The 26,436-nt window shown below is 42.7% G+C and overlaps 1 protein-coding gene and 1 long non-coding RNA gene across 2 annotated transcripts in view; one reads left to right on the top strand and one right to left on the bottom strand.

Moving 5' to 3' along the window:
- FGF1 (fibroblast growth factor 1) overlaps positions 1-22,659 on the bottom strand; it is a 598,188-nt gene extending 575,529 nt beyond the window's left edge. Inside the window, exons 1-3 of the mRNA XM_073576425.1 lie at positions 22,520-22,659; positions 20,764-20,876; positions 19,653-19,787 (exon numbers count right to left, since the gene is read on the bottom strand). The gene's annotated coding sequence lies outside the window, so the exon portion shown is untranslated. The remainder of the gene's footprint in view (positions 1-19,652; positions 19,788-20,763; positions 20,877-22,519) is intronic.
- Positions 1,076-11,656, top strand: LOC141091472 (uncharacterized). The gene is made up of 2 exons (XR_012232566.1): positions 1,076-1,187; positions 10,965-11,656. It is a non-coding gene; the product is annotated as an uncharacterized lncRNA (long non-coding RNA).
- Positions 22,660-26,436: the final 3,777 nt, after the last annotated feature.

Below are 26,436 nucleotides of genomic sequence, written 5' to 3'. Positions count from 1 at the left end.
AAAGTTGTGACTTCCCGTTCCTCGCGCTTGGAACGCTATGCGTCATCTGTGGGAGCGAGGCAGGAAGTCACGAGGTCGTCCTGACCTGCGCATGCGCGAAACCCGGACGCCGAGATTATATTGATGTAAACATAAACACTGTTTTTGCAGGAAATTACCGACACCACGTTGGCTAATAGGACGATATACATATAAATGGGAAGCCAAATATACATTCATATAAAATGTCAAGTAAATGAGTGAAAATACATAAATATTTACACATAGCATAAATATGCATATATCTCTAAATAAGTTACAAGTGAATACACAATTCTATTGATGTGAATTTACAACTATAAAAAATATGTGCACATTATAAAAAAAAAAAATTATATCCCTACAATGCATCACCAAAATACATACTGAATAATATTATAACCCCCCATGATAATTATTCATATGCGAACCCAAATACATGTGAAAAAAGTGGGATAAACTCCATTTTCTTGTGAAGTGCTTGCATATGACGAATTGATTCAGATCTTGACATCTTGCGATCCAGATAAGTATGGTTAATTCATTCACACCACCGGATCTCAGAGTGTATAAAACTTCCGGTAATATCTGTTATTAATTCAGTATGCATTTTAGTGATGCATTGTAGGGATATAATTTTTTTATAATATGCACGTATTTTGTATAATTGTAAATTCACATCAATATAATTGTGTATTCACTTGTAACTTTGAAAATACATAAATATGCATATATCTCTCTCATTTGACATTTTATATGAATGTATATTTGGCTTCCCATTTACATGTATATCGTCCTATTAGCCAACGTGGTGTCGGTAATTTCCTGCAAAAACAGTGTTTATATTTACTTCAATGTAATCTTGGCATCCGGGTTTCGCGCATGCGCAGGTCAGGACGACCTCGTAACTTCCTGCCTCGCTCCCACAGGTGACGCATAGCGTTCCAAGTGCGAGGAACGGGAAGTCACAATTTTACTGCAGAGGAAGTCTGTGGACCTGTGCACGCGCAATATCAACCCGTTGACACCGACATTTGAATCAGCTGTGCAGGGGATATTTAAAGCCGCACAATTTTGAAAGCACACAAGCACCTGTTTGAGGAAGCCTGTGAGGTGAAACAGCGCTGTCGGGGTGGCTGTGATAGACCAGACCCGTACCTGTAACATATGTAAGTTCAGGAGATCATTATGCCAATAGATGACTAGCGTTTTATATGCAGCAACATAATGAGATTTCAGTGGCTAGCAGCTTTTTATGCAGCAAGTGAATGAACATTGCTAATGAAACCGAATCACACCTTTTTCTTCTTCTCTCAGTTGTGACTTGGTAGGTGCACTGAATATAGGACTGTGCTTTTTCAATACGGTGGCTAGCATTTATTTGCAGCAGACAACTATTGGCACCTTTTTTATGCACTTTTCCTGCATATTTTGCACACAAAATCAATTTGATTGCATTAGGCACTTTATTTTTCTGAGGTATAGGTGACTGGAATTTATATGAAATAAGTGAATGCTCATTCTGAGTGGCACTATACACAATTTTCTCCACAGTGGATTTTTGTGCATTTAATAAAAGGCTGTGCTTTTTCAATAGGGTGGCTAGCATTTTATATGCAGCAGACAATTATTGGCACCTCCTTGCATGTAGCACTTTTTTCATTGTGAATTTTGCACATAATCTGTCTATTACATCAAGCATTTTATTTTTGCTATAAAACAATAAGTTTTTGATTACATGAGTTTTATGGTGTCTTCCTGTCATATTTTCTGATATGATTTCTGGTGTGTATTATGTTATTTTGTGCATAATCCCTAGTTTATTTTATGTATTGAGTAAATAATAATTTTTGAAGAAATTTTATCATGCTTTTTGCTTCTGCCATTTACTAAGGGTAGTTATGGTTTATGAATAACTTTTGAGGTGGTATTTATACATCTTGGACATTTTTTGATATGTTGACATCAGCAAAACTGCAGATGTAAAGAAGATCTGCGGATTTGCTACAGATGTGGGTGCTAGAAACACTACTGATCGGGAGGAGAGAAGTGTGTGGGCGGAGACTGTGTGTATATATATGTGTGTATGTTTGTGCGTGTCTGTTAAGCAGCCATTGTCTGATGGGACTACTGCTCCCATCCGGCTACGAATGCTCACAGTGGTAGCATTGCCAATGATGGGAAAGTAGTCCCATCAGACAATGCAGGTGTTCAGTAGTAAAAAAAAAAAAAAAAAGTTCAGCACATACATACATACACACACACCAGAAAGTACATATAACAGAGTACATATTCACCAATCACCTAGTCCCTGAAGCCCTCGATCTCCTGTAATAAAAATAAACCAACCTTTACATACCTTTCCACCATATTCCAGTTAATAACGAGTTTCCCACGACGATCTCCCGTGTAGAACATTGACATTGGGTGATGTCACTGCTCTACAGGGCCTCCCTTGATGAACTGACAGGCGGAGGTAATCCGCCGCCTGGAGAGAGGTCCCCTAACACATTCTCAGGCAGCATTGCCATAAAGTTAGAGGATAAACTCAGGTAACCTCTTCAGTGATGCACTGCAGAAGCCATTGTCTCCTGTCAGTGCATTGCAGGAGGCTCTGTTGAGCCGTGACATCACCCAATGTCACTGTTGTATAGGGACACTCATCATGGGACACTCGTTATTAAATAGACTACGTTGGAGCAGGGAGCATTTGTTTATTTTTTTATTTTTTTTGCAGGAGATCGAGGGCATCGCTTGGTTTAGGTGTATAATAAAGATGGTCAAACTGTGTAGTGTTTTATTTCATTAAAACACTTTCTGGCGTGTTTTTTAACCCTTAGCATCAATAGGATTAGTAATGGATAGGTATCTTATAGACGCCTCTCCATTACTAACCGGACTTGATGTCACCTTACAATGCAAAGATGGCAATAACCTTTTATTACCCCATATGCAACTGCTACAGGGCAGTGGGAAGAGAGGCTAAGTTCGGGAATTGGCGCATCTTACATGCGCCATTTCTGGGGTGGCTGGGGGCAGATGTTTGTAGCCAGGGGGGGGGGGGGCAATAACAATGGTCCCTTCCTAGGATATGAATATTTGCCCCCAATTGTCAGCTTTCCCTATATGGTGCAGAAAGATGCATGGGAGCCCACGACACTTTTTTCCCTTTTTTTTCAAAATTAAACATTGTTCATTAATAAACATTGCGCACTGTATGTTACCTTTCTCTATGATATTATTGCACTGCACTTTATTGAATTTGTATTAACTTGTACGGCACTTTTCTGGATACTCTGATGGGGAGCGTTGCTTTTATTCATTGCATTATTGTTAAACACTGTAATTACGTACACCCTATAAATGTTTAGTACTCTGCATCTACTCACTGCTTGAGAAAGGTTAACTTTTTGGACCGAAAGATCGCAATCATGAGCTAAATAAAATAGCTCTGTTTCACTCTAAAACAGTGTGCTGCTCCTGTTTTTTGGGATTCCAATCTATCTGTGTGTAAACATTATTCTTCAATGGAGTATGCAAAATAAGAGGTTGGACAAAGAAATTACATCACAACTAGTGTTGAGCATTCCGATACCGCAAGTATCGGGTATCGGCCGATACTTGCTGTATCGGAATTCCGATACCGACTTCCGATATTTTTTCAATATCGGAAGTCGGCATCGGAATCGGAAGTTCAAAGTTGATTGACAGCCTGACGTCATCATGATGCGCGGTGTGTGCGCATCATGATGCGCCGTCATTTCGGGCCTTCCGGGGGTCTCTGCCGGCCTGCCGGGGGGCTGTGTGGACTGCCCGGGGTCTGTACCGGCCTGCCGGGTGGCTGTGCCGGCCTGCCGGTGGTCTGTGCACCCTGTGGGGGGCTGTGCCGGCCTGCCGGGGGGCTGTGCCGGCCTGCCGGGGGGCTGTGCCGGCCTGCCGGGGGGCTGTGCCGGCCTGCCGGGGGGCTGTGCTGATGTCCGGGGGGCTGTGCAAGCATCGTCCGATGGGACTACAAGTCCCATCTGGCGATGCCTGCTACCATGACAGTGATTGACACATTAGCCAATGATGGGACAGTAGTAGTCCCATCATCCGGCTAATGTGTTAAATGTTAAAAAAATAAATATATATATATATATATATATATATATATATATATATATATATACACACACACACATACTACATGCATGATACATACTACATACATACCACATATATACATACATACTACATACATAACACATGCATGCTACATACATAACACATGCATGCTACATACATACTGCATGCTACATACATACTGCACGCTACATACAATACATAGAGTAACATACTTACCAATACTTGTCACATTGTTCCCCGAAGCCATTGTCTTTTACGGAATAAATATTAACATAACAAATCACAAAAATACTCACCCACGATCCGAAGCAGTCCACGAGTGTGTCCCACGACGATCTTGGGTAGAGAACTGCAGCATCAGCTGTTGCTGCCGTTCTCTACGGGCTGCAGGAATCCAATGACTGAAGGTAGGTATCCTTCCGCACTGTATTCCTCCGCCTCTTAAAAAAAAAAAAAAAAGTCCCTAGTCTCACTTTATGCCATTGCTGTGTGGGAAATTCCCACGCAGCAATGGCATAAAGTGAGACTAGGGATTTTTTTTTTTTTTTTTTTTTTAAGTGGCGGAGGAATACAGTGCGGAAGGATACCTACCTTCCGTCATTGGATTCCTGCAGCCCGTAGAGAATGGCAGCAACAGCTGATGCTGCAGTTCTCTACCCAAGATCGTCGTGGGACACACTCGTGGACTGCTTCGGATCGTGGGTGAGTATTTTTGTGGTTTGTTATGTTAATATTTATTCCGTAAAGGACAATGGCTTCGGGGAACAATGTGACAAGTATTGGTAAGTATGTTACTCTATGTTATATGTACTGTATGTCTATGTATGTATTGTATGAATGTATTGTATGTAGTATATATGTGGTATGTACGTAGCATGTAGTATGTATGTAGCATGCAGTATGTATGTAGCATGCATGTAGTATGTATGTGGTATGTATGTGGCATGTAGTATGTATGTAGTATGTAGCATGTAGTATATATGTAGCATGTATGTAGTATGTATGTGGTATGTATCTAGCATGTAGTATGTATGTAGCATGCAGTATGTATGTAGTATGCATGTTGCATGCATGTAGTATATATGTAGTATGTATGTTGCATGTAGTATATATGTAGTATGAATGTAGCATGTATGTAGTATGCAGCATGTAATTTTTTTTTTTTTTTTTACATTCAACACATTAGCCGGATGATGGGACTACTACTGTCCCATCATTGGCTAATGTGTCAATCACTGTCATGGTAGCAGGCATCGCCCGATGGGACTTGTAGTCCCATCGGACGATGCCGGCACAGCCCCCCGGCAGGCCGGCACAGACCATCGGAGCCTGCACAGACCCCCTGGCAGGCCGGCACAGACCCCCGAAAGGCCCGTACAAGGGAAAAACAGGATTTTTCTTATTCCGATACCGGAAGTCCCATAGACTTGAATGGGACTTCCGGTATCGGAGATACCGATTTTTTTTTTTTTTTTTTTTTTTTTTTTTAAAGATCGGCCGATCCATTCCGATCCGATACTTTGAAGTATCGGACGGTATCGCTCAACTCTAATCACAACTCTTATTTAAATAATAGATCTTTATTTAGCTTACAAAAACGCATACAAATCCGCATCAAAAATGTATCAAATCCGCGAGCATTTTTTACCTGCATTTTCCGCCAAGAGATGCAGATTCTGTGCAGAAAATTTAGCAGGCAAATCTGCAGCGTGTGCACATACCCTTAGGTTGACTTACTAGTAGGTGGCGTGACCACTTAAATTGACTAGTTCAGCATGAAGAACAAATATAACCCTGCGTATAGAACAATGTGCTAATGAACAGTAAGGCTCATGCTGTATACAGGATGCTGTGTAAGGGCTCAAACTGTACACGGGAGACTATGTGAGGGTGCATACTCTATAATGTGGGAGCTCATTTTATATAGGTGGCTATGCATGGGCTCATACTGTATAGAAGAGGATATGTGGGGGCTAATACTATATATAGGAGGTTATGTGGGGCTCATGCTAAAACCAAATACAGAAACATAATTATTAAATACCCTGCAGTAAAGAAATAAATAGCATAGTGCATGAAAATAATATACATAACTGGGACAGTCTTAATCCTAACTAATATTAAAATCTTTACCGTTTGTCATGTGACATGCATGTAGATAAGGACTGAGCCCAACTAGTGGACACACAGGCAAGGGAGACCACATCAATAATGCCCAGTTCAAAAGAAAGGGAGGCCACACTCTTAGTGTACATGCACATGATGCAAACAGACAGATAAAATAATTACAGTTAATATGTCAATATTAATATTGAGCATAATTTCAGCCTATTGGTTCAGCCCTTCACAATAGTCATGGTCTCTCATTTGGCCCCTCTGTAAAATTAATTGCCCACCCCTGATTTAGTTGTTCAAGTCATTTTCAGTTTGCAGGTTGTGCAATGTAAAGGAGCAGATAGTGTACTTAACAATTTGATTTTCATCTGCAGTGAGCAAGCTGAGGTCAGTATTTTTCCACTAGGAAAATGCAGAATAAATTGCTATTGTACATCTAGGCTTAACTTAATTAGTAGTGATAAGGACATTCTAATCTGCTGAGATTTCCTTGGTAATGCTTAAATCCAGAATAGACAATAGGAATTCTTGCAGATAACTTGAAGATATTCTTAAGCTGGAGTCACACATAGTGACTCACCAGCGATCCCGACAACGATATCAACGTGTCAGGATCGCTGGTGAGCTGTCACACAGACAGCTTCACCAGCGATCAGCTCAACGACGCTGAGCGCGCGGAGTGGCTGTATTCATTAGTTACCAGTGCACTGATGCAGGGAGTTGGTAACTGACATAGACATCGGGTATCTAAGGGACGCACGTCCCTTGGATACCCGATGTGTACGTTACCAGCAGATCGCTGGTCTCCCGCCTGTCACACGCAGTGATGCATGCTAGCCAGCGGGAGACCAGCGACACACAAAAAAAAAAAAAAAAAATGTCCAGCGGTTTCCTACAGCGATCCCGGCAGGGGGGGCTGGTCGCTGATTGCTGTCACACACAGCGATCTCGCTGGTGAGATCGTTTTTGTGTCACAAAACTTGTGACTCAGTAGCAATCTCGCTAGCGAGATCGCCATGTGTGATGGGGCCCTTAGGCTACATGACCCTATTCTGTCATTATATAACGGTCTGTTCTGGTGTTGGGGCATTGAATACATCTGGGTGAAGGATGCTCTGCCGCTGAAACATTTTGCTTCTTGAAAAATATCTATGTGATGTTATTAAGGCACGTATGATATCTAAAATGGGAGCACAAAGTAGGCCCTGGTATGCAGATATCTATCCATCAGTAGATGTGAGACAGTGGAATCCAGCTAAAGTGTTCATATGGATGGCACGTTTGCCTACTACAGTATGATGGAATATATTTCTTTATAAACTTGCCTGATTAACCCCTTAACGACCACCAATATGCCTTTTAATGGCGGCAGTTAAGGGTGTTTAAACTGCTTATGCCTCAACGCTGCTTTTTAGGACGCTGAGAAATAAGTGTTTAGTGCCCCCAAGGTCAGAATTTCTCCAGGGTCTCAGCTACCGGAGGTATCAGAGACCCCAGAGAACATGATTTGGGTCAGTTTTTACTGACTCCAGTGTTGCGATCGCCATTATTAATGGTATAACGGCAACCGCAAAAAAAGTCAGATTTCCAATTTAATTTCTCTCTCCTCTGATGTGATTGCACATCAGATACGAGAGAAATGGGGTCCCACGACAACTCCCCGGTACATCCGGTGTCCCTGCATCTCCCCGTGAAGTCACCAGGGTCGCTGGCATCTTCTTCCGGGAGAAAATGGCGAAGTGCGCCCGCCAAGATCTGCTGGCTGGTACCCGACAAGATTAGGACATTTTTTCCATTGGTTCATTTTGATCAATGTGATAGGGTCTATCAGTGATCAAAATTAAAAAAAAAAAAAAAAAAAAAAAATTATTAAATCAAAACCCCTTTTATCCCCCCTTAGTTAGGTAAAAATAATTAAAAAAAAAAAATGTATTTATTTCCATTAGGGTTAGAGTTGGGCTAAAGTTAGGGTTGTGGTTATGATTGGGATTACAGTTAGGGTTAGGGGTCTCCTGCGTTTAAAGAGTCAAACTGTGCTCCCTCCCTTTTGAGCCCTACCATGCATTTAAACAGTGGCTTTACCCCACATACAGGGTATTGGCATACTCAGGAGAAAATGGACCACAAAATTCGTTGTGCAATTTCTCCTGATACCCTTATGAAAATAAAAAATTGGTTCCAAAGTATTTTTTTTGTGAAAAAAGTAAAATGTTCATTATTTTCCTTGCACATTGCTTTAGTTCTCGTGAAGCACCTGAAAGGTTAATAAACTTCTTGAATATGGTTTTGCGCATCTTGAGGGGTGCCGTTTTTTAGAATGTCATTTTTGGGTATTTTCTGTTATATTGACCCCCCCAAGCTCACTTCAAATGTGAGGTGATCCCTAAAACAAATGGTTTTTATAAATTTTGTTGGAAAAATGAGAAAATCGCTGGTCAACTTTTAACCTCCAAACAAAATTATGTTTCCAAAATTATGCTGATGTAAAGTAGGCATGTGGGAAATGTTGTTTATTAACTATTTTGTGTGACAACTCTTGGATTTAAGGGCACGAAAATTAAAAGTTTGAAAATTGCAAAATTTTCGCCAAGTTTCCTTTTTTTTCCCCATAAATAAACGCAAGTTATATAGAAGAAATGTTACCACTAACGAAGTACAATATGTCACAAAAAAAAAAGTCTCTGAATCAGTGGGATACGTTGAAGTGTTCCAGAGCTATGACCTCATAAACTAACAGTGGTCAGAATTGTAAAAATTGGCTTGGTCATCACGTACCAAATTGGCTCTGTCACTAAGGGGTTAAGAGATCTATTTGCTCCAAATGCTTGCATATGTGTTTTTTCAATAAATGTCTCATTATTGTATTACTTTTTGTATTTTTTGTTTCAAAAGTATCTAAAGGGGTTTTATCTTTGTAAACAGTTGAGCTCGCTACAATAAAATTACCCTTCTCCCCATTCCAACTTTCCTTCCCTCTTAAATTTCTCTCCTTCTTGATTGTTGTTTTCTTCATCTTTACTGCATGGATTTTGCTACAAAATTATATATATTGTAGAAAAAAAAAATCTGATTTTACTTGCTATTGCCTAATCCAGCGCTGTTTCTGCCACTGTTCTAGCAACTTTGTATAAGCTTCAGGTGTGGAGTCACATTGACAGCGCTGCAACCTATCTCTGAGCTCATGCGCTCTGGCCAAGTAGAAGGCATGGGCCGCTGTGCTCATTGATACGTTGCAGTGCTGCAGACATGAACGTCAACAATAAAACACAATTTATCTGTAGATATAATAGTAATCTGCAGGTAAAACGAATATAAATCTTGCTAGACTGGTTTACCTGTGGCTGATCGCTTCAATTCATAGAGGTGGGACAGGGATCTGTAACGATCAGTTAGTATACAGTGATGTGCTGTGATCACTCCCCAGCACATTGATTGACAGCTTCTTCTGCACACAGATGCTACAGAGCGTGATGTTAATATTGTTTCACGTGCACCCACAGACTTGCATGGTCACGTGTGATCAGATTCTTGCAGCCATTTGCAGCATGCTGCGATTGTTTTTGCATTATGAATCAGCATGAGCTAATAATGGCAGATGTGAGCTTCCCTATAGTTTAACTTGGACCGAGTGCAATCTGATTTTTCAGCGAATTGTAATTGTCTGATTTCATTGCAAGCAGGGTCGGACTGGACCACCGGATAATTCTACAATGTCCCCAGGTCCTCAGTGGGCCCCGAGCAGTATTTAGAGTAGACCAAGGATGCACATTCAGTTGAAATATATTGTGGTGCAGAAAGTCTGCACCGCAATAGATAGGTCGGCGGCCATTTTATCAGAGGTCGGTGGCTGAAGTCAATGTGCCCACGACAGGCGGCTTATGTCAGTGACCTCTAAGGGCGCACTGACGTCAGCCACCAGCCTGATAGGTAGGCAGCCATTTTAATGCAACCGCGCTGGATCTGAAGGGAGAGGACAGCGGGAGCGCAGGCAGGCAAGAAGAATTTTTTAAAAACATTTTTCTCTTCTTCCATGAATGCAGCATGATGCGGGGCAAAGACCAGGGACATGGGGGGCCAAAGATATGAGGGTCATGGATATGGGACATGGGAGACATTATAGCCATGGACCAGGAACATGGGAAATGAGGGGCACGGATATGAGGACCAGGGACATAGGGGCCAGCGACATGAGGGCCAGGAACACTGGGCCAGAGACTAGGGCATGAGACCATGGGCATGGGGGGGCGAGTACAATGGGGTCCATGGACTAGAGACATGGGGCTGGGACATGAAACCAGGGGGATGGGCCAGGGACATGGGACCAGGGGCATGTGGCCATGACATGGGGACAGAGATGTAGTGGTCAGTACAAGGGACATAGGAGCTAGGACCAGGGACATAAGGGCACAAAATGGGGGAACATAGGGTCAAAGATGGGGGCCAGGTTGAGGGAGTTAATTACTGTATGGAGGCCAAAATGAGGTACCTATATTAGTTTATGGTTGGGGACTAGTACTGCTGTAATATAATTTTTTTTTTTTTTATAATACTGTTTCCAATGTGGAAACAAAAGGGAGGCCCTGTTACTGTGCAAGGCGGCACTATGTTGTCTTTTTTCTTCTCATGTAGCGTATAAGTCTGGGAATAAGTGAGGAATGTGCTCTAGAAGCGATCAGCTATTGATAACTGTGTGTTATTTTCTACAGAGAAGAGTTCTGGCAGGAAGAAGTCATGGCGGTCTGTGCCAGATGAAGAAAAAAGTGAAGATGAACAGTCAGAGCGCGAGCATGGATTGTGGTCCCACTGTGCTATGGGCAGAGGAGAACATTGTTGTGCATGGCGGTTAATTACAACTATTTCCATTTTTTTTATTAAATACTTCAAACAAGATGTACTTACAGGCATTCTCCAGTGAAAACAAGTAATGCCCTCAGACATCCCACCTGCCGCTCCATTTTAAAATGGGGATTAAAGTCTACTATCAGGAAAAGAGTTCCCAATTCTACCAATCTGTGCGGTATCCAATGGTTGGACCCAAATGATCAATAAGTTATCACATATATAGAGGATCCCATTGAGCCCTTTAATGCAAATTACCGTAATTCTACATCCCAGTTATAATGTGTATACTAGATGTGCAGGAGCCCCGTGTTTTCAAATGATACTAGTCTACCAGCATCAACAAGGTTGTCGGTATTCAGTTCTGTCTTCACATATAACATCTGAGGAGTGGACATGGATGTCTGACATACATTATGTAACATCCACCAAGAGGGTGAGCGTCAATGACACCATAATTAACATCTCCATCTTGCTTATCTGTGTTCTAATTTGAAGATTCATTGTTATTATAGAGCGAAAACATATTTAAAGTTTAACAGTTTCAAACACAACAGTCCTAAGTAACAACAACAATAATATAATAATTAATCCAAAATGAAACCACCCTGCTGGTGACAGCTTACAGTCTACACTAAGTAACAACAATAATTTAACTCAAACAAAACAATCCTGCTTGTGACAACTTACAATCTACAATGAGGTGGGGGAGATAAAAACCTAAAGGGGTATGTTTACAAGAATGTATTTACAATGATGTTTGTACAATGATATTACTGAGGTTAGTTCAAAGTCGTGGAGGCATGAAGACAAGGAGGAGGAGATCATGGTCAGTCATCCTCTTGGTGAGGACACGGAAGTATTGACAGTTAGCAGTCTTGCACGCATGGCTCAGTTTATGTTACGCTGCCTTTCCCGTTACCCTCGCGTTATCAAAATTTTTAGTGATGGGCAATATTGATTGGTGACACTTCTAGACCCAAGCTACAAGGAGAACTTTACATCTCTTATTCCAGAGGCAGACAGGTGTACTAAAATGTTGGAGGACCAGAGAGCCCTTCTTGTGGAATTACTAAAACAAATTCACATCTGAAAACACTGGCAGCAGAGGTCACAGTTTGTTGGCCAAGCAAGGAGTACAGGTGAGAGAGACAACTCCAAGCCAGCAAAGGCAGTGGAACACTGGCGAAGTCTGGGGAGAGTTTTCTCAGACCCTCCCATCACCCTGGGAAAATGCTGAGGGAGTACCTTGCTGACCTTATCAACATCCTCTGTCATTCCTCCGTGCCTTATAATTATTGGTTATCCATGCTGAACACGTGGCATGAACTGGCTCTCTCTACTGCGCATGGGCGCTGTACTCAGTCTAGGAGAGCAAGGAGTCTTGCTCTCTGGCGGTCACTGGGCACACAGCGCCGTGCTAAATGACAGTACTACTTTTAGTGGCGAGATACAACGGGAACAATCCTTTGCAGCGCCACTGCTCTAAGGACGGAGCACGCTACTCAGCCTCTTATGAGCTGATTGTCCACACCAAAAATCTTTGCTGACGTGCCCGCTTTCTCTTAAGCTGGCCTCCTGCCTCTAGGTCACCAGGTCTGTCTGTTGCCTTTCACCGCAGCATTGGCGCTTCGAGTGCATAGTGCACTGCCCTCCTTGTTGCTCACAGCTGGGGGATTCACTCCTGCTTTGCTTTTTTTTCCCCCCTCAGATTCCGGCCAGGTTCCCTGTCTAAACACGACCCCTCTTTCTTTGTAATGGGGCCTGTCCGTTCCCCTATTCCTTCCGCCAGGAAACAGGGGATGCAGCCTTGACAATTCCAGACACAGCGCAGCACAGGTACCCACAGCCCGGTCATCCTGACTCAGTACATATCTGGCCAATCAGTTCTTTAATGCAAGCAGCATAGAAGGCATGTTCTTTCAATTTTCTAGAGAAAATTGTACAGTATATCGAGAACAGTTTCAATTTGAAGAACTTTGTGGCTCATTCCAAAAGATGACACTAGTCTCATACTTAAAATTTTCGGTGTAAAATAATTTCCCCACTGATAGGTTGTGTATGTTCTGAATTATGTAACATCATGTGTGTGATTAATTATTCATACCTATTTGCCGAACAATATATTTATTTTTTTCTTCAAGGCTTTGGAATATAATGTTGTAAGAGTGAAAGCAACTTGTAGAAGTGTGTTTTACCTCAAATGTGAGACTACTTGTCAATTGTTATCTTTACTATTTCTCCATTCCATGTGAGGCTAACCACCTCATTGATGTTATTGAGTTTCTTTGGCAAGAAACCAGCTCCACCAATACCACGTGGTTTTCCTATTAATTCATCATGCTGCTAAAGTAGAGGGGAGATTAGGGATCTAGATAACATCTGGGGACTGTAGTCAACATGACACTGTGCCAACACCCACTGGGGTCTAGCTACCAAGTTGACATAGTTTGTGCCCAGCTGAACAGAGTGGTCAGGAAAAAAAATTCCTTCAATAGCATGTTTGATGGATTGTCTTGTGGAAACACCCATATAGTATTTATTTATATAGCACCTTTAATTCCATTGTGCTGTACATGACAAGGGGTTACATACAAAGTAATAGATTGCAATTTTTTTCTCTGTAAATGATATGACAAATTGGTACAGAGGGGAGAGGACCTTGTCCTTGCGGACTTTCATTCTGCGGGAGAATGGGAAAGTGACAGAAGGTGGGGGGGGTGCCACCTCAGGTGGTGGAGAGGCAGCAGCTCGTCTGGTGGTGTAGAAGTCACATCTCTGACCACAACACTCTCCAACTGACATCTCTTGAAATACAGCCAAAATGTCAAAATCTCTAGCTTCAGTTATAGAAAATGCATGGGCTCCTTTTTGATGTCATCGTCCAACTAGTTCAGCATTAGTACATGAGGGCTTGTCAGAATCCTGCCCAGGAACACCAGGCTTCAGTAGTTGCGAGACCTGACCCAGTGATCTTCAACATGCTCTTGCTCTTCCAGGCATGATTTCATCAAGAAGATTTAGCCTTCGTAATACAGAGATGGAGTACAACACCGGCTAAGCATTCACCCTCTGCTACTCAGACTTTCTATCTATGCAGTGACTGCCTCTAGGCTGAAAATGATGATGGTGGTAGTAGTTGGAGCATTTAACACAGTCATGAAGCAGCCATAACAGCTTGAAACAAAATTCTTTTTACCGACATGCCCTTCTGTAAAATATGTGGGGGGGTTTTTTTTTGTTAATGGAAAAAAAAAAAAAAAAAAAAAAGTGCTGGATATAACGAGAGTGACAGACTGCAAAAAAAAAAAAAAAAAAAAAAAAAAAGGGAATTTAGGCAAAAAATACCACAATTTTTGGCACACAGATGTATGAGGCGTGTCACAAATATATCCCACTGTAAAATGTGGCCCGTTTTTTAAAAAAATGCAACCCAGTGCTGTAAATAACTTGAGTAAAGGCCCCGTCACACATAGCAATCTCGCTAGCGAGATCGCTGCTGAGTCACAAGTTTTGTGACACAACAGCGATCTCACCAGCGAGATCGCTGTGTGTGACAGCGATCAGCGAGCGGCCCCCCTGCCGGTATCGCTGATCGCTCTGGGAAACCTCTGGACATTTCTTTCGTCGCTGATCTCCCGCTGGCCAGCACGCATCGCTGTGTGTGACAGGCGGGAGACCAGCGATAAAATAATAAAAAAAAAAATTAGATATATATTTTATTATATATTACTATTCTCACCTTCCGACGTCCCGCGCAGCATTCCCGCCTCTCTCCACGCTCCGGTCCCAGTAATCCTTTGCAAGAAAGACCGCGAGACTTCGCGATCCCGCGAGAACGGACGTCATCGCGGTAATTCTCGCAAAGGATTACTGGGACCGGAGCGTGGAGAGAGGCGGGAATGCTGCGCGGGACGTCGGAAGGTGAGAATAGTAATATTTTTTATTTTAATTCTATTTTTGACATGAATCAGCGCTGAACACAGTGATGCCGCACGCGCGGCGTGCTGTGCTGATCGCTGGTGAAGCTGTCCGTTTGACAGCTCACCAGCGATCACATAACGCTTCACCAGCGATCCTGACACGTTGATATCGATGTCGGGATCGCTGGTTAGGTCTCTTTCACACTTCCGTTTTTGCAATCAAACTAAAGGAACAAAAAGCGCAATAGGGTCTTATCCGGGTTATTGTTAGAAGAATAAATTAGAATCTACTCACCCTTTTCAGGAGAGGTTCAGGCATGTAAGATCGTAGTCAGCTTGCTGCACGTCCAAAGGTCAGCTCTGTGACCGTAAAACTTCAGATTCCTTGGGATAGATTCATGGACTTCAGTGCGCTGCTAGACAAATTCACTAATCCAGGTTGTGAGAAAGATCAACTGTTTATTTCCCAACGCGTTTCAAAGTGTATACCACTTCTTCATCCTGATGAAGAAGTGGTATACACTTTGAAACGCGTTGGGAAATAAACAGTTAATCTTTCTCACAACCTGGATTAGTGAATTTGTCTAGCAGCGCACTGAAGTCCATGAATCTATCCCAAGGAATCTACACTTCCATTTTTGACAGTCAAGATCCACCAAATTTGAAAAAAAACGGATCCGCCATTTTTCTTTGCGGATCCGTTTTTTTCCCCCCCCATTGGCTTTCATTATTGGCGGATCCTGACTGATTGCCTTCCGTTGCATCCGTTTTTGTGAGGATCCGCCACAATGTTAGTGTCCGTCAACATCCTCAAAGATTTCCAAACGGAGCTTGCAACGTTTTTTTGGCCGGCGGATCCTCCAGACACTGAATTAACCCCAAATTCTGTCTGGGTGCCGGACAAAAAAAATCTCTCTCCTTTAAATTTCCTCATTTTCAAGATCCGTCTAAAAACGGATCCTGTGCCATCCGTTCACATCAGTTGAGAACGGATCCGCTTGTCTGCCTTTTTGGCGGATTATAACTGATGCAAATAACTGAAGTGTGAAAGAGGCCTTAACAGACAGGAAAACACTGGAATACCGGCTTAAAAATCCCCAGTTTTTATCACACAGATGTATAAGGTGTGTCAGTTATACCCCACTGTAAAATATGTGTATTTTTTATGCAAAAGAGTGCTGGATATAACGACAGACTGACAGTGACAGACTGCAAAAAAAAAAAAAGCCATAATTTTTGGCACACGGATGTATGATGCGTGTCACAGATATACCCCACTGGAAAATTTGGCCTGTTTTTTTAAAAAATGCTACATAGTCCTGTATATAAACTACAAAAAAAAATGAAAAATGAGGATGATTGACCTCATGGAGATCAACATCCGACACTGCGGAGACACCATCACGTGTTTCTCAACGCAAGCAATGACTAGCCAGGTCTTTCACCGGGAAGGAACAACCACGGGAAGGGCAGTCTCCAATGAAGGAAGCCGCCTATGTTGAGAAACACGTGATGGTGTCTCCGCAGTGTCGGATGTTGATCTCCATGAGGTCAATCATTTTCATAGTCTTCCACTAGGCATTGCTCCTACTAGCCAGTTTCTTACTCCACACTGATGAGGGGCAAATACCCCGAAACAGCTGTCTGTGGATGGATACCATGTTTTGGCATAGGTGGCTTCCTTCATTGGAGACTGCCCTTCCCGTGGTTGTTCCTTCCCGGTGAAAGACCTGGCTAGTCATTGCTTGCGTTGAGAAACATGTGATGGTGTCTCCGCGACTTCTGCTTTGCATCTGTATATAACTACAGTGACACACAGGACAAAAATGGAAAACCGGACTAAACTGGCCAAACTTTGAGCATGCACAGATATGAGCAGACACGGAGATACCACTACGACAAATGTGTGGCCTGGTTTTTTTTTGGCTAATTAGTGCTGTATATAAGTCCAGTGACACCCAGGACAAGAAAGGAAAACCGGCCTGAACTGGCCAAACATGAGCTGAAACAGAGATACCACTATGACAAATGTGTGGCCTGTTTTTTTTTGTTTTTTTTTTAACTTTTTGGCTAAATAGTGCTGTATATAAGTACAGTGACAGACAGCAAAAAAGATTTGAATTTAGGGCTAAAAAGACCAAAATTTTTAGCAGACGGATGGATGAGGTGTGTCACAGATATACCACACTGTAAAATATGTAACCTTCTTGTGGGGGGGGGGGGGGTGGATTCAGCAAAATAGTGTCAAGAAATTTTGTAAGACACTCAAAAAAAAAAAAAAAAAAAAAAAATCTACTCAACCATTCCGCATAAAAATTAAAGGGGTTGGGACCCCTTTAAAATTGCTGGATTGTAGCACTGTGCTAGGCAAAGGATCTGGCTGTATTTTGCACAGTCAAAAAGCAAATGGAGAAAAAAAAAAGGCTCTGGATTGCTTTGCAATAAAAAAAAAAAAAAAAAAAAAAAAAAACACCCTATTAACCCTGGCCAAAAAAATATTCAAAGCCAATCACACCTGGGGCTAGGTATATATGGGCAATATATCCTACAGGTAGCAGCAGTACCAGAACACACAGAGAGAATGGACACTCATATATACATACACATACAGTGCCTGCAGGCCTTGCACTGATGTCTATAGAGCGACATACACTACCCTGCCTATACTCCTAAGGCCGGAGTCACACTAGCGATAATATCGGACGAATGCAATGCGGGGAAAAAAAATAATAAATAATCGCATTGCATTCGTCCCAATGTTATTCTATGTTGCTGCTCCCATCATGCGGTTTTTTTTTTGTTTTTTTTTTTATCGGATCCGTTCTTCGGACCGAGACAATCGCAGCATGCTGCGATTGTCACCAATTTTCGGATCGGATTCGACAATGCAAATCTATGGATGCGATTAAAAAACACATTGAAAACGCTCCACATGTCTGAATTGCGATTAAATCGCACGACCTCTCCTGGTCACAGGAAAGAGCATCAGGCATTAGCATTGGATGTCAATTTGATGCTTAGGTCTGTTTCACACATCAGTTTTTTTGTGTCAGTTAGGCTGGTTTCACACTTGCGTTTTTTTTTTTGCGGGATTTTAGCGCTAAAAAACGCATGCGATTTTTTTTCCTATACTTTGCATGGGATGCGCTTATGTGCGCATACACACGCGTTTGTATGCGTTTTTTGCGCGCATGCGTTTTTTTGCGGTATGCGCTCGGGCGCACAAAATGCATCCTGTTGCATTTTTTGGGCGTCCGACTTGCCTCAAAAAAATGCATGCGCGCGCAGTGCGTTTTTTTACAGCAAGACACCCATTATAAGTCTATGGGTGCGCATTGGCATGCTTATGTATGCGTTTTTTTTGTTAACCATGGAATTTAGGGGTTTGGGTTAGAGTTAGGGTTAGTTAAGGGGGTTTAGGGTCAGGGTTAGTTAGGGTTTAGTATGGTTTGGTTAAGGGTTAGGGTCAGGGTCAAGTATGGTTTGGTTAAGGGTTAGGGTCAGGGTCAGGGTTAAGTATGGTTTGGTTAAGGGTTAGGGTCAGGGTTAAGTATGGTTTGGTTAAGGGTTAGGGTCAAGGGTCAGGGTCAGGGTTAGGGTCAGGGTTAGTAAAGTCATGGTTTGGGTTAGTGTGAGGGGCCACCTAATGTTGGAAAAAACCGCATACGCGGTAAAAACGCACTAAACGCATACAAACGCTGCGTTTTTTTCATGCATGCTCATAAAAATGCTTGAAAAAAAACGCAGCAGTTGTATGCGTTTTTTCAATGCGTTTTTTTGCGGGAAAAACGCACTGCAAAAAAACGCAAGTGTGAAATTAGCCTAATCCGCCAAAATAGCGGAAAGCGGATCCGTTGGTAACTGATGTGATAGAGAGAACAATTAAGAGGGAGTGTTGACATGAATGGTCACTATCATGATCACTGTAGGTGTGACAGATCTATCTCAGGGGAAAAAAAAAAACAAAAAAAAAAAAAAACACACCCACACCATAACCTCACAAAATTCAGGTCATGTAGATGAATAAATTTACCTTCAGCCATGGTATTTGGATAGTGCAGGAGCGCAAGGGGAATACAGACATGTATCACGTAATCCTACAAGTTATGGATCGTTACATGTGGACAGGATCAGAACCAATAACAGCACAAGAATACATTACCAGAACCACCATCAGGACAGAAATACATCAATAGAACTCCCATCAGTACCGAAACACAGCATCACAACCCTCATCAGTACAGAAATACATCACCAGAACCACCAGCAGTACAGAAACACATCAACAGAATCACCATAAGCACAGAAATACATCAATAGGGCCATCATTAGTACATGAATACATCAATAGCATCAAAATTAGTACATTAATAAATCACCAGGACCACCATCAGTACATGCATACATCAACAGAACCACCATCAGTTCATGGTACATTAATTGTAATGTCAGGTCAGATCCATATACATTTGTATAGCATAAACCTACAACTCCCAGTACTGTATGTCCTTAACAATGGTAAGGAGATGCTGGGAGTTGCTGTTATTAGTCATCATCAGATTGCGGACCATACAGGAAACAGTACTGATGAGAATTAGTCATTATCATAAATAAACATTTGCATCCAGGTACCTTATAGATAACGTTGTCTCTGTTTTAAATTGTTGTTTCTTTTCTTCATCCTGTCCACCGCCATAATGACTTTCACATCCACACCTCATCTCTGCAGACTTCCATCTTCTCTCGTCTTCTGCAGTACATCCCCACCTGAAGCACATAGAAATAGCAGCGTGATTACAATGCTTCTGAATCAAAATATCTGCCCAACGCTGCACTCCTGAATAAATATTTGCCATACTGGGCACACTCTCCTTTCACACACTATGTCCCCTCTACAGTGCCCAGTCTTTATACCGTGCCCCCTCTCTATACCACCCAACCTACTAACCAGTCTATTCTGTGCACATTTTTGCTTTTCTCCCCATACTGTCTGCTCACACTATTCCCCCTCAATAGTCTGCTGAAACATTTCCCCTCCTTCATATTGTCTTATCACACATCCTCCCCCTGCTAATCATACTGTCTCCACACATTTACCCACCTATGTCTATTCTGCCTCCTCACTCATCCCCATTCTTCTTATACTGTGTCCGCATCCATCCCCCATACTTTGTCCACACCCATCCCTCTTACATACTGTTTCCTCATACATCTCCCTCGCTCCCCATGCTGTGCCCAAACCCATTACTCCCTCATATTGTTTCTTCATACACTCCTCTCACTCCCCATACTGTGTCTGCACCCATCCCATAGCCCTCACTTCCCATACTGGGTCGGCACCCATTCCCCCTCACTCCCCATACTTTGTCCACACCCATCCCGCTTCACTACTCCAAATGTGTCTGCACTCATCCCACCTCCCTTGCTCCCAATACTGGGTCTGCATCCATCCCCCTCACTCCCCATACTGTTTTCACCAATCCCCCCTCCTACTGTTTCCTCATACACCCCTCACTCCCCATATTGTGTCTTCATCCATCCCCTTCATACTGTTTCCTCACACATCCCCCCTCTCCCAATATGGTGTCTGCACCCATCCTCCTCACTCCCCTTATTGAGTCCACACTTATCCCTCCCTCACTCTTCATACTTTGCCTGCACCCATGCTCCCTCCATCACTCCCAATACAGTGGGTGCACCCATCCCCCAATAAAATGTCTGTTTTAAACAGTCATATACTCACCCTCTGGCGTCTTCACGGTTTATCGGTACAATTCTGATCCTGCGGTGCCACCTTGTGAGCGCAGCTTCTGATGGGCTAGGACTCAAACTACGCCACAACATCTCAGTGCAAGTCTATGAGAGCCAGAATGAGAGTCTCAGACTTAGATTGATTAGTAACTTCCAGCTCACTCCATTAAACACTGGAGCAGCTGGCAGGTCACAAACTGCAGGAGACAGACCAAAGCAGCTGTGAGAACAGATGAAAATGCTAGAAGGTGAGGATCAGATAGGGACTTTGATTTTCAGCACCACTTGAGTGGTGAAAAAAAAAAAAAAAAAAAAAAACACTGGAATGGTGCTTTAAAAATTGCATAAAGAGCAGGAATCCCTCAACAAATCATAGCAACTAGTCTCCTCCCACCAACTCATAATTAGTTGCAAATTAAGGGATAGAGCCTGAAGAGGAGTTATCTGGTGAAAATTCAAGACGTACAGTACAATGGCCAGATACTCTTATTACTTAAGAACATACAGAGGACTACTTATTCTGAAAATTTATTGTTTAAATTGGGAAAAATTCAGTTTCAGAAGTAGAGCTGTCTGTTCAAGTAAAAGCTTCTCATAAAGTTACTTCTTCAAGGAAGTCAATCAAAACAAGTCACACCTAGAGCATGTTTATCTCTATCATAATATTGATCTATTGATTTCATAACACGTGATTATGCAACTTTGTAGCTGCCACTGAGTAAAACATTTACCAGCCAAAGGGAAAAGATAATCTGATTCACAAAGCCAATATGCATTAATATCACAAACTGATGTACTTCATTTATCTAGTTTTTGGAATGTTTAAGAAAAATGAACATTTAATTTTTTTTTTTCACAAAAAATGTATTTCAGAACCAATTTTTTTTATTTTACCAAGGGTAACAGGAGAAATTGGACCACAAAAGTTGCTGTACAGTTTGTCCTCAGTACGCTGATATCCCATATATGCAGGTAAACCACTGTATGGGCACATGACATGAGCTGATTAGCATGGGAAAGTTTCTGAACATTTTCCCAAGCTGTCAGTTCACCGCAGGTCAGGCGGGGAGTCAGCGCAGCCCAAGTGACGACAGCAGTAGTCACTCAGGCTGCGCAGACTCCCCGCCTGACCCACATTCAACTGACAGCTTGGGAAAATTTTCAGAAACTTTCCCACGCTAATCAGTTAATTTCCGGTCAGGCGAGGAGGCTGCGCAGGAAAAAAAAAAAAAAAAACACATTTGAAGGTTGACTCGCCAAAACCCTGACTAGTGCACTATCAGGATGCAGTAGACCTCCATTGATGAGGGCTGGGGCAGCACAGGTGCAATCCACTGATGAGAACAGCCAGTAACCCAAAAGGGTCTGGCTGCCTAGTGGACAAAATGCACACAAATAGGGCTTGCATATGACATTAGTCACACAGATAAGTGTGGTGCAAAGAGTCTGAACAGCCTATTAATGACGCCCATAGTATTAGCAGGTGGGCTGCTCAGCACTATATACATGCATCACACAGAAAAAACCAAGCCAACATGAAGAGGTCTAACTGCATCCTGCAAAAATGATAAAAAGATATAAAGATATGGGGCATTAGTTACTATTTTGGCCAAAGCAGATAAGCTCACAACCCAACGTCAAGGGTCCCCAGATTTTGTGAGTCCCTAACACTAAATCTGAACAGCAAACATAAGGAAAAAAATTCCCAAAAATTAAAAAAAAAAAAACACATTTGAAGGTTGACTCACCAAAATCCTGACTAGTGCACTAGCAGGATGCAATAGACCTCCACTGATAAAGGCTGGGGCAGCACAGGTGCAATCCACTGATGAGAACAACCAGTAACCCAAAAGGGTCTGGCTGCGTAGTGGAAAAAATGCACACTAATAGGGCTTGCATAGGACATCAGTCACACATAAGTGTGGTGCAAAGAGTCTGAACAGCCTATTAATGACGCCCATAGTATTAGCAGGCGGGCTGCTCAGCATCACACAGAAAAAACCAAGCCAACATGAAGAGGTCCAACTGCATCCAGCAAAAATGATAAAAAGTGCAAAAAGATATGGGGTATTAGTTACCATTTTGGCCAAAGCAGATAAGCTCACAACCCAACGTCAAAGGTCCCCAGATTTTGTGAGTCCCTAACACTAAATCTGAACAGCGCACATAAGGAAAAAATTCCCAAAAATTCAAATCTTTTTGTCTTTTTGCACTTTTTATCATTTTTGCAGGATTCAGTTGGACCTCTTCATGTTGGCTTGGTTTTTTCTGTGTGATGCATGTATATAGTGCTGAGCAGCCCGCCTGCTAATATTATGGGCGTCATTAATAGGCTGTTCAGACTCTTTGCACCACACTTATCTGTGTGACTGATGTCCTATGCAAGCCCTATTTGTGTGCATTTTTTCCACTAGGCAGCCAGACCCTTTTGGGTTACTGGCTGTTCTCATCAGTGGATTGCACCTGTGCTGCCCCAGCCTTTATCAATGGAGGTCTACTGCATCCTGCTAGTGCACTAGTCAGGGTTTTGGTGAGTCAACCTTCAAACGTGTTTTGTTTTACTTAATTTTTGGGAATTTTTTCCTTATGTGCGCTGAGGAGGCTGCGCAGGCAGCTTTTCATTCATTCCTCTGTGGTTTACAGCCGGGCCGGTCGCATTAGCGCCACTCCGGGTTGTAAACTATTTAACCCATCCAGATGGATTGCAGCGTGGGACTTGACTGTACGGTGGACAGGTATGGGATATTGTTGCTTTTTTATTTTGGATTTTTTACAGGAGAATGATGACTTTGATTGGATTGGGAGTGTAATAAAGATGGAAAAAATGTGTTTATTTATTTCATTAAAAGTATTTATTCTTAATGTGTGTGTTTTTTCAACCCTTTCAGACAAGTGGATTAATAATGGAGAGGTGTCTTATTGACACCTCTCCATTATTAATCAGGCTAAGGCTAATTTCACACTAGCGCTTTTGAGCGCAGCGACGGCCTGCGCACGGCTGCCGCTAAGCCCCACCCCCTGCCACGCCTCCTCTGGTAGCTCCGCCTACCGGCGCATGACGCTGCATGCGTCCTGCGTCCCCTATCTTTATCACTGGGGGCGCAGGCCGTGCGCAGTATGCGTTTGGCAGTGCAAGCGTCCTTTTGACGGTGCGCCGACCTGCACCAAACGCAACCTGCTGCAGTTTGGTTGCGCCGGCGCACCATCAAAAAGGCGCATGCACCGCCAAACGCATACTGCACACGGCCTGCGCCCCCAGTGATAAAGATAAGGGACGCATGCAGCGTCATGCGCCGGCAGGCGGAGCTACCGGCGGAGGCGTGGGCGGGGCTTAGCGGCGGCCGTGCGCAGGCCGTCGCTGCGCTCAAAAGCGCTACTGTGAAACTAGCCTTAATGTCACATTACAATAGCAAGGTGACATTAACCTCTTATTACCCTATATGCCACCCGCTACAGGGCAATGGGAAGAGAGAGGGTAAGTGCCAGAATTGGTACATCTTACAGATGTGCCTTTTCTGGGGTGGCTGGGGGCAGATTTTTTTTTAGTCAGGGGGACCTAAAAACAATGGTCCCTCTCTAGGCTATTAATATCTGCCCTCAGTCACTGGCTTTCCCTCTCTGGCGAAGAAAATTGCGTGGGAGCCCACGCAAGTTTTTTCTGTCAATTAAACCTTTAATTTAACACCTACAGCTCCAAAATTTAACACACACACACTGCTAACATTATTAGTGAGGGACCTATATAAATTTAACGGATATGTAATGGTTTACTGTAGGTAAAGCATGTCTCATATCCTGTAGGGTTCTGTAATCATTTTACAGATGCCGACAATTGAATTTTCATCTATTCCGCTATCTATCTGTCTATGAAATATAAATATATATGTGTATGTGTCATTGACATATATATATATATATATATATATATATATATATATATATACACACCTATACTATGTGTATACATGTATTCTATCCTAACCTGTCAGCGTGATTTTACAGTATAGCGCACTGAATTGCCGGCTTTTCTAAAGGACACTGGTGCATATTTCTCTCAAGTCACATGCATGGTCCATGTGTAATCCGTTTTTTTTCTTGCCACTATAGACTTGCATTGGCGAGTCTCGGCCGTAATATGGTGCAAATCGCAGCATGCTTCGATTTCCTCCGCTCGTATAATACAGGCTAGAAAAAAACACATGATGGGAGTTGCCCCACAGATTAACATTGGTCCGAGTGCTATGCAATTTTTTTATCACATAGCAGTCTTCCGTATTTCTCTCTAGTGTGAGTCGAGCCTTACACACATGGACACTGACATCCCCGGTGCCGGAACGATCAGGACGCGTGAAAGAGGCCTTTTAACGGGTTTTTATGTTTGGCAGCTGTCACACGCTAAAAGATGCTTTTATTGCAAAAAATAGTTTTTACATCACCACATTTTGAGAGCTATAGTTTTCCATATTTTGGCCCACATGTGAGGTCTTGTTTTTTGTGGGACGTGATAACGTTTTTATTGGTATAATTTTCGGGCACATGACTTTTTTGATCACTTTCTGTTCTGAATTTTGGGAGACAGAATGAGCAAAAACCAGCGTTTACATAGTTCTGCGTGTGGTAAAATTGATAAGGCAGCTTTATTCTTTGGGTCAGTACGATTACAGTGATACCTCATTTAAATTTTTTTTATGTTTTGGCGCTTTTATATAATAACTTGTGATGGGGGAGCACTAAAATTCTCGGGTGCTCGTTGTTCGGGTCGAGCAAATTGGAATACTCAGATACTCGGACAGAACAATAAGCCCAATGTAAGTCTATGGGAGACCCGAGCATTTTTACCGCGATCCCCCTCGGGGGTCCTTTTGAGGTCTAAAAATGTCAGAAAATGATGTAAACTCTGCTCAAATGGCACGGGGACATCATGGGGATCGCCCTAGGAACCATTCCTGACTCCTAGTTCACAGTTTTAAACAATATTTTCAGAGTTTCATGCCATTTTTACCGATGCACCAAAAAACATACCAAAACGAAAAAGCTGTAAACTGGCCAAAATTTCAGCAAGCATAGATATGATATACAGTATGCAATGCTCTATATACACACATGCAGTGCCTGCAGGCCTTGCACTGATGTGTACGTCGCTCTATACACTACCCTGCCTACCTAACACTGGAACCAATATACTTCGAAATTAGTCCTTAGAAGGACTGTTGGTTTATCTGGATGTGAGTATTTAGGATGGTAGACTCCATACTAACTAAAAAATGCCCAATTCTGACCCTATCAAGGCAGCCGCTCTCCCTACACTCTCTCAATATGGAGCTGAATGCGCCAAGCAGGGCGGTGTCCGGTCCCTTATACCCCTGATGATGCTGTGCGGCCAGCCAATCACTGCATGACCACAACAATTATGGCTGTGGCATTTTATGGCCTGGTAGACAATCCCTGCACCGTGTTTGGGTCTATAAAGTCCGCCAAAAATACTTGGTGGAGACCTGAGTTCCCACCGAGTAATCCCGAAAACACTCGGTGCTCGCCGAGTGCACTGAGCACAGTGATACTCGGGCGAGCACGTTCGCTCATCACTAGTTAGCACACATTTGAAACGACTCATCCCCAACCATAACAAATGGCATTGGCTGTCCTTCTGTGTTCGGAAGAGCTT

This window comes from Dendrobates tinctorius, unplaced genomic scaffold (genome assembly GCF_039654945.1).
Source record: "Dendrobates tinctorius isolate UK_male_01 unplaced genomic scaffold, ASM3965494v1 ptg000001l, whole genome shotgun sequence".
Classification (NCBI taxonomy): domain Eukaryota; kingdom Metazoa; phylum Chordata; class Amphibia; order Anura; family Dendrobatidae; genus Dendrobates; species Dendrobates tinctorius.
This window is presented reverse-complemented; position numbering and strand designations above follow the sequence as displayed.